Here is a 9,155-nt window from a genome sequence, read left to right on the forward strand (position 1 = left end):
TTGAATGTTGGTGTGATCTGAGCAACTTTCCAGTGTTTGAGTACGGATCTTTCGTAGAGTGAACGGTTGTATATGGTTGTTCAGTATGGAGCTAATGCATCAGCATACTCCGAAAAGAACCTAACTGAACCATAAGACTTGCTTTTATTAAGTGATTTAAGTTGCTTCACTACTCCGAGGATATTTACTTCTACGTTATTCATGTTGGCAGCAGTTCTCGATTCGAATTCTGGAATATGTACTTCGTCTTCTTTTGTAAAGGCATTTCGGAAGGCTGTGTTTAGTAGCTCTGCTGCGGCAGCACTGTCTTCGATAGTATCTCCATTACTATCGCGCAGAGAAGGCGTTGATTGTTTCCTGCCTTTAACATTCTTCACATACGACCAGAATCTCCTTGTATTTTCTGCCAGGCAGGTCCTGTGTGCTCGCATGTTACTACTCTATTGGTCGACGTCGAAGCCAACGTCTTGTTGCATCGATAGCCTCGCTTCATCTACTTACTGCTTCACGCAGACACCATGCTTCATCGGGCAAAACAAATGGAAGTTGGAAGTTGCGAAATCCTCGCTGCACGCAGTATAGGGTACAACAGTCCAGTGAATTACTGTGGGCTCCTATCAGGAGCGCAAACTCGTCTGAGGCCGTGCGTTGTCATGGAGAAGGAGAAATTAGTTTGCATTCTTGTGCGACGAACATTTTGAAATCGTTTCTTCAACTTCCTGAGGATAGCACAATATATTTTGCAGTTGATCGTTACACCACAAGGTAAAACATCAACGAGAATAAACCCTTGAGAGTTCCAGAAGTCCGTCGCCTTAACTTTACCGGCTGAGTGAGCGGCTTTGAACTTTTTCTTCGGAGGAGAGCCGGTATGGCGCCAATCCATGGATTGCCGCTTTTTTTTGGTGAGAGGTGATGATGTTTCATCTTCTGTGATATTCGACAAAATATTATCATTCACAAGCGATTCCACACAGGTGGTCATTCGTTGCTCATAATGGTCTTCTGTTAGGTGGAGGGGAACGCAGAGGGTATAAGACTTTTAATACAGCAGCTGGTGGACATGTGCGTCAGCACTACCAACAGAGACGTCAATTTGTGCAACGCGTGTTAGATTGTGATCCGTCGATCACCTCGAACGAGAGTACCTAAACGCTCTAACATTGCAGGAGCCACGGCCGTATGCCGCCAGATGCCACGTGTGTGGTCGGAAAGGTTCGCGTGATTTTGTTGCGATAATGACAGGCTCGTCGACCAAAGACTCAACATGTTTCTATTAACTGCCAAGTCTCCGTAGACAGTCTCCTAGCACTTATGAACATCTGCGATGCTCCGCTTCTCCGTTGAAAAAAACTCAATGATAGCTCACTGCTTGGAACATACCTACATTACACATGCTGTTTTGTAGACTATGAGTAGCACCACCACACGCTGGAAATGAAACTATAGGGGCCGAAGAGGGAATATTCCATGACGTCGTACAACAAATTCCGCATTTTTTCAACTGAATCTGGTCCAGGAAATAACGTGTTGCGTTACTTATTAAGTATCTCTCACGGTTAGACATTTAATTACTATTCTATGCATACAAGATAGTTCGTGGGCGAATGTCCTACATTTTCTAAAGAAATTGTTACTAGTTTTATTTTCTTTCCTGTATAATCTCAGATTTTATTGGGACACCGTAAGGTAAGAGCACAGTCGCATGCATGAAAAGAACATATTTCATTCTGTCTTTACGAGTATCATTTAGTTATGAGTTTTTGTGTTAAGTGATTCATAACTGTGGCTGATGTTTGTGCATATTAATTTCTGTATTGTTTATTCCTTTCCAAAATGTAACTGTACATATGTAAAAGAGTTGGTGAAGTTTGTGACCTCATTTCGATTATGTAACAATTCTGTAACTACTTGAAAGTAGGAGTGTAATATAAGTTAGGGAACCCCCATTTATGAAGGCATCCTTAGGTTGCCACACAAGTGCGGTGAGGTCAGTCCAGAACAGACAGTACTTGAACACAGTAATATTCAGTCAACCGTTAGTGTACCACACTGAACTCTGGAGGGACAACATCTGAGCAATAGATACTGAATTAACTCTTGCCAAGCCAACATTTATTGACCATGGACTGATGAACGACGATGAAAGGCTTTTGGAAAAATCCACAAGATGTAAAAATGTAAAAAGTACTTAATGCAAGACAAACACGTGACCATCGCCTGTACGGTTCAGTGTTTCATAATATGTCGATCATGGATCAACGCAAGTTGTATGTTCCGTATAGCTCCATGTAACAGTAAGAACATTATATTAGTTTAACTAATCGTTGTCAGTGTGTGAAGATTATATTTAATATTTCGAATGAAACTTCAAATACAAAGTTGAAAGCTTTCAATGTGCTTACTAGTGCTGAAATATTTCCTCGTTTCAGTTTCATAATATATCATTTCATGTATACTTAATCGAGTGAGATTATCATATGACTGTGTGTCAAGAGGAGCACTGTAAAAAAACAGTTACTTCTTCTCCACAATTAATTGAAGACATAAAGTCTGTAAATGAGTCCGCAATCATTTTTGGCACTTTATTTTCACAAGTCCGTCTTGATCACACAGATTTCTTACACCTTATTACCGTCCTCAGATCTGTTCAAAACATAAATATTGTGTGACAGTTTCAATAAGTTGACATTCAATCTAACAAGTCTTAGAGATACATAAAATATAAAATGTATATATATACACGTATAGCAGTCATGCATACGATTAAGATATTCTGATGTAAATCATCATCAAGTTAATATGAGTACACGGTACGTGTTGTTAATACTCAGATCTCGTCTGGTATTTATACAAGAGACTAATGCCAGCAGAGGGCACTTTTTTAGCTAGAGCGCATATTAAACCAGTGTCGCCAATGTGATGATTAAATTGCGGCATGAACAGTTATTAGTATTTCTTTAAATTACTCTTCATAGCAAAACGAGCGTCTGGCAATAAATCGAAACTGATGTGAAATTGAATTCATACTTAAAATACCACAAAAAGAACAAATACTAATATAGTACAGCCACTAGCCTGACTAGGTAAAGCATAAAACTTGAAGGAGTTAGTGTAAAAAAATAAAATATCTGAAAACTCTTTCAGCCTGACAGATCATTTACCATAAACATAATTGTAGTGCAATTAATAAAATATTAACCATACATTAGAAGACAAAAAATCGATAGTCAATATTATATCCAGCGTATGATCTCAATAGCGACATGTCATAGTATCCTTGTTTCCCTGTTTTCTGAAATTGTGGATAGGCAGGGGATTAATTTTATGGTGTCTCCTATCATACTATGGCGATGTGAACTAATGACTAATGTGAGAGTATAGGAATAACTGTGTTATATTGGAAACCGAGAGCTAAATAAAAGTATTTGTCATTTGTAGCAGGTATTTTTAGTTGTACCTTGTATACTTTTTGACATTTGTTGACCGTCAGACAGGACTAGTTAAGTAAGCTGTCAGACATCGTGAATTCTATAAAAATCTTGCAAGAAAGAAGTTGGTGAAGGAAATTAGTGAATATTATTTGTTCTTCCCTTGGTCTGAATGAAGGAATGTTGGGTAATGCGCTTCAGAGTGTTATCTATGTTGTGATGATGATCAAGTCAATGTTTTGCTAATTTCAGGATATTGTGATTTTGTGAGAGGAAATTACATTGAGATGTAGAAACACTATGGATTTATTGTGAGACAGTACGAGTATGATGTCATTTTGCAGACTGTAAGTAAATTATTACTTTCATGTTGAGACATTTTATGGATAGCAATGATTGGATGGATTATTATGATGATGACGAGTTTAATTATGTAGTATTATGGATTGTAGTAGAGTAAGTTAAAGCAGCCATGTGAAATGGATTTATGTTCAAACAAAAGTAATTTGTGAAGGCAATTAACAAAAGAACTTGTGTCAAGTGAAAATTTCATTATTGAGGACAACTTATTTTTAAAATACTAGAATGAACCAATGTCTGAAATAATCTGTAAAATGTATATTGATTAAAGAAAATGATTCAAATAGCTGTAAGCACTATGGGACTTAACATTTGAGCTCACCAGTCCCCTAGACTTAGAACTACTTAAACCTAACTAACCTAAGGACAACACACACATCCATGCCCAAGGCAGGATTCGAACCTGCAACCATAGCAGCAGTGTGGTTCTGGACTGCAGTGCCTAGAGCGAGCCGCTGTGGTCGAGCAGTTCTAGAGTTCTAGGCACTTCAGTCCAGCGCTGCACAGCTGCTATGGTCACAGGCTCGAATTCTGCCTCGGGCATGGATGTGTATGATGTCCTTAGGTTAGTTAGGTTTAAGTAGTTCTAAGTCTAGGGGACTGGTGAGCTCAAATGTTAAGTCCCATAGTGCTTATAACCATTTGAACCATTTGAAGCACCGATAATCGCTCGGACACAGCAGCTGGCTATATTGATTAAAGAAATTTGTGATAGAATAAAAGTAATTCTATGATAATCATTTCAACTAGTGTTTGAAATGTATGTTCTGCAGTTACAATATACAGATTATAACACCAGAAGCAAAGTAGAAAACTATGTCGATAGGAAAAAATTAGATGTAATGTGAGAAATGCGAGGTTCTCTTACTGGCTATGGAAAACATTAAATTACAAGTAAAATATGAAATATTAATTAAAAGGAATGAAAACATCTTCCATTTTGTGTAGAAAGCATACTTTGTAATTAACTATGAATTTTTTACTTTATTCTGTGTACATAGCAGCCTCTTATTATCAGTGTTTTGTGAATTTTGCAACAGTTGTAAATCTTTGACAGATTTTGAACTTTAAGTAAATATTATTGTGGACACACCACTTACACTACTTAAGCACATTTCACCTTCAGCAAATTGGTCTTCAGAATTTTTTTCTTTGCTTGTCAAATTTAAATACTGTACAGTTCCATTATTTTCATTCATATACTCATGCTTCCAATACTGGTGGGGTCTCTTGATATCGAAAATCGTCAATGGCACACAGCTGTATACAATCTGATCCCATAACTTCAGTATAGACCCTGATACATAGGTCTGATTTCATGTAAACTATTGTGCTTATTATAAACTATAGCCATTCTCTACTTCTGATGTATCATCTGTCTTAAGCTGTAATTGTACTGAATACCATGAAATAAAACTTCAAATTATCATTATTCTTTTTAAAACTACTTTTCCAGAAACCATTGCGGCAACCTGAATTTTTCATAAAAATATTTAATAAAAATTCTACACAACTTTTGTCTGTGTAAATTTGTTACTGTTGTGTCTGTATGCCTGGAAGAATGTTTGTATTAAAAATCACTGAATCAATAAAATGTACATAAACGTTTTCTTAATTAATTGTTTGGAAAGTATATTTATTGATTTAGTATCTAAAATTGTTTTGTTACCTAAATTCTGCTTATATAAAACATGTCAGTACATTTTGTAATATTGTGTCCTTTATTCAGACTGCAAGAGATTTATTTTTAATAATTACACTGCTAACTATGTAATCATTTAAATAATGCCCTTAAATATGCTGTGTGTTTATGTATATTCATACTGCTGTGGCAGTGGCTGCCCAGGTACTGCAGTTTTACCCATGGTTCAGGCAGGATGTATTTGCAGGTAATTGTCAGAAATATATTAGTTTAATTGATGTAGTAAAAGAAGAGCAAGAATCGAAAATAGCATATGAGTTTTATTTATTGCGATTATCAGATACCCAGGCAGAGCTGCATCTTTTCTCCAAATGAGTACACATTTTTAAAATTGTTCTTACTTAAGCATTTACCATTCAAGCTTTTTTTGCTCGATGAACAACATTGATAGTTGTTCGAATAGAATAACCTGTAATTTCCCATTTTCATTATTTGATTCTTTGCTATGATAACAGTTTTTTATTGTTTTCACGATTTTCTGGTGGTAGATGTGTCACACTATGCAACCATTATTGTATCCAGGCATGCACATTTTCGTCAGAAGCAAGTCGATGACCATGAGTACCTTTCGTCGGCTTCCTAAAATATGAAAATTTCATGGGGAAATATTGGGACTATATGGAGGATATGTGTAAGGGCTTCCCAGCGAAACTGCTGCAGTGTAGTCGAAACAAACTTAGACTATGTGGACAGGCACTATCCTGTAACAGAATGATACCATCTCTCAACAGTACCAGGTGTTGGTACTACATGCAGTGCTTCAATGGACAGTTTGCAAAATCTGAAGCAGGCCATCAAGTCCAAACGCCCAGGAATGTTGACAATTGGTATCATTCTGTTGTAGGATAATGCCCACCCATATGTTGCCAAGATTGTTTAGACTGAACTGCAGACGTTCAACTGGGAAGGCCTTACACATTGTTTCACCATGTAATTTCCATATTTCTGTGGCCGTGAGGAAAGACATCTGTGACAATTGATTTGCTTTGGACGAAGAATTGCACACCTGCCTACAATCATTGTTCCATAGGATACTGCAAGATTTGTCCATGAAGGCACTCTCCTTCTGGTCTCTCAGTAGGGTCAATGTATTAAAAGCTATGGCAGTTATTTTTCAAATAATAAACAGTTTACATTCTTTTTTCTCTCACCTGCTTCATTTGACTGTTCCTTGTACTTATACTTTCTAAAAGATTTCAAAACATAAAATTTAATGCAAAAAGGGTAAGAAATGTAGATTGGTAAATTTATTGTGATAGCCCTTTCTTAGAAACACCTACAAGTTTATTTGTTTATTTTACTTACACTGAAGCTCGATAATGCTTCGCTGTTATTGGAAACTAATCTGTTCTCACTTTAATTTTACATTCGAGTTAACATATTATGATACATAAGCTTGACTCATTTTGTTTCAATTAGTTATGATGTACTATTCTAATTACTGTTTATTCATTAGATTTGACAACAATTTTTATATTCAGAGGTTGTTAATATTCATTCGGTGAATATAGGAGGATAACTCTAAAACATGACATTTTACTTCTTTGTTCACCATACATGGCATTTACTCATTACTCAGTGAATGTACTTTGTTTAAAAGTACATTACCCCTCTCCCAAGTAATAAAGACTTGATTATGGGCACCCATTACTGTATTAACTGTACACAATGTGGTCATATTACATTATTTTACCAGATTATACCAGGATGTCTCCACAGCCTCATTTTTAGTATAACATTTTGAAACTTTCCTGTAGTTCTGGACAAGCTTCTGCTTCTGCATTTTACTGTTAAATTTTATCTCATATCTACATGACAAACAAATGCAGTTCTGCATATACATGAGTTCTTTCGCTTGAAAAGTATGATACCTAAAATCACTGAATTATGCATCATAACTGTGTCTACAGTGCCAGTGAGTGGCGTCTTTAGTATTACTATAAAATTGTTACAGTTCATCAGCACATAGTTACTGATCAGCAGAAGAAACTGGCGTGTACGAGTTGTATAGTTTCTTATAAGATTCAAATGTGTTGCAGTGTTGCAAAAAAATGTACGTCACTCACTTCTGTAAAGTTTGGAAGGTAGGAGACGAGGTACTGGCAGAAGTAAAGCTGTGAGGACGGGCCGTGAGTCGTGCTTGGGTAGCTCAGTTGGTAGAGCACTTGCCCGCAAAAGGCAAAGGTCCCGAGTTCGAATCTCGGTCCGGCACACAGTTTTAATCTGCCAGGAAGTTTCATATCAGCGCACACTCTGCTGCAGAGTGAAAATCTCGTTCTGGACTCACTAAATTATTACAAGTTTGTCTCCAATCCTTTTCAAACTGCTCGCAAAAGTTTATAAATTTCATTACCGTAACTCCCGCAGAACACAAAATTTTGTAAACATTCCCACACAGCAGTATGTTTTCAAGTTTCGAGTACTTTCTTCCAAATCAATTCCCAACACGCAACAGGTTTCAAGAAGGTTTTAGTACAATCTGCTGATAAATTGCCCACTTTTGGCATTTCGGCTGCAACATTTTCAACGCCATTTGCTTCATATAAACGTTTACTTCTACATAACTACTGTATGGAGTAATTACACTGCCATTAATTATGTTTGATACTTGAAGATTTTCCACGTATGTCACATTGCTTTTTTACGTTTTCTGAAGCGGAATCTACCTGTTCACTTAATTGTTTCATCTCAGATCTTACAGTCAGCTCATGAACTTCCGACTTCATTTGGGCATGTTGAGCATCACCTGAAGATATAAGTTTTCCTCACTCCAAATATGACAGCATTCCTGTTATTCGATTAAATATTCACTTTTATTAACAGAAAACATTTAATCTCGCCATCACTATGATCTGCATCCTTTAAAACATCGAGCTCTCCACCCTTTGAAGATACTACTGATTACGAGAGACAGTTTTTTTCCTTCTTTTTTTCCTTCCGATTCATTTACTCAGCACACATTTTTAATGGTTTAGAATATTTGTTGTTTTGTTCTGTAGCATGAAATGTAGGTGTTTTATGCTTTAATAATATTGTTACATGAATCTATTTTAACTGAGTGTGCGAAAGTGTCCTCATGTGTTTGATCTTCTTTGTAACACTTTTATGAAATGCGCTGCGTCAAACAAAATATAATACGTAGCACTGTTGGATGAATTGTAATGCGAGAGGGTTATCGATATTGGCAGTCGAATAGTTGCATTGAGTGAGTGTGCGGCGTCAGGCTTATGTGCATGAGTTGTGGAATCGTGATAAATAGAAGGACAGGAAAATTTATGACCGCATTCTTATTTTTTGGTGGCGGTATAAACTGAAATCCGATGTGGACGTTACGACACAAAATGTTAGACTTAATACTGTGAGCTTCATTAGGTACAATAAACATCAGTGAAAATGCTTACGCAAATGGCCTGTGGTGGTCGTGGTGAGAACCGAACTTTTAGCACATAACTGAGTTTCGTGAACTAATTTACTCTGAAATTATTGTCTTCTATGTAACTTCATGAGCTGCCATGTGCATTGAAACGTAACTATCGCCGAGGAGACTTTTAAACTGTTTGCGACGTGTGATACGTGTTTCGCCATAGCTGTGATTTGGCGATAGTGTTTGCCAAAAAAGCGGATGGACTGTAGCTTCGCGGGCGGCATGTAAAAGTGCATTA

The 9,155-nt window shown here is 36.8% G+C and overlaps 1 non-coding gene across 1 annotated transcript; it reads left to right on the forward strand.

Moving 5' to 3' along the window:
- The first annotated feature begins 7,630 nt into the window (after window positions 1–7,630).
- Trnal-caa (transfer RNA leucine (anticodon CAA)) lies at window positions 7,631–7,705 on the forward strand. Its single transcript has one exon. It is a non-coding gene; the product is annotated as a tRNA-Leu (tRNA).
- Window positions 7,706–9,155: the final 1,450 nt, after the last annotated feature.

This window comes from Schistocerca cancellata, chromosome 5, assembly GCF_023864275.1.
Source record: "Schistocerca cancellata isolate TAMUIC-IGC-003103 chromosome 5, iqSchCanc2.1, whole genome shotgun sequence".
Taxonomy (NCBI): domain Eukaryota; kingdom Metazoa; phylum Arthropoda; class Insecta; order Orthoptera; family Acrididae; genus Schistocerca; species Schistocerca cancellata.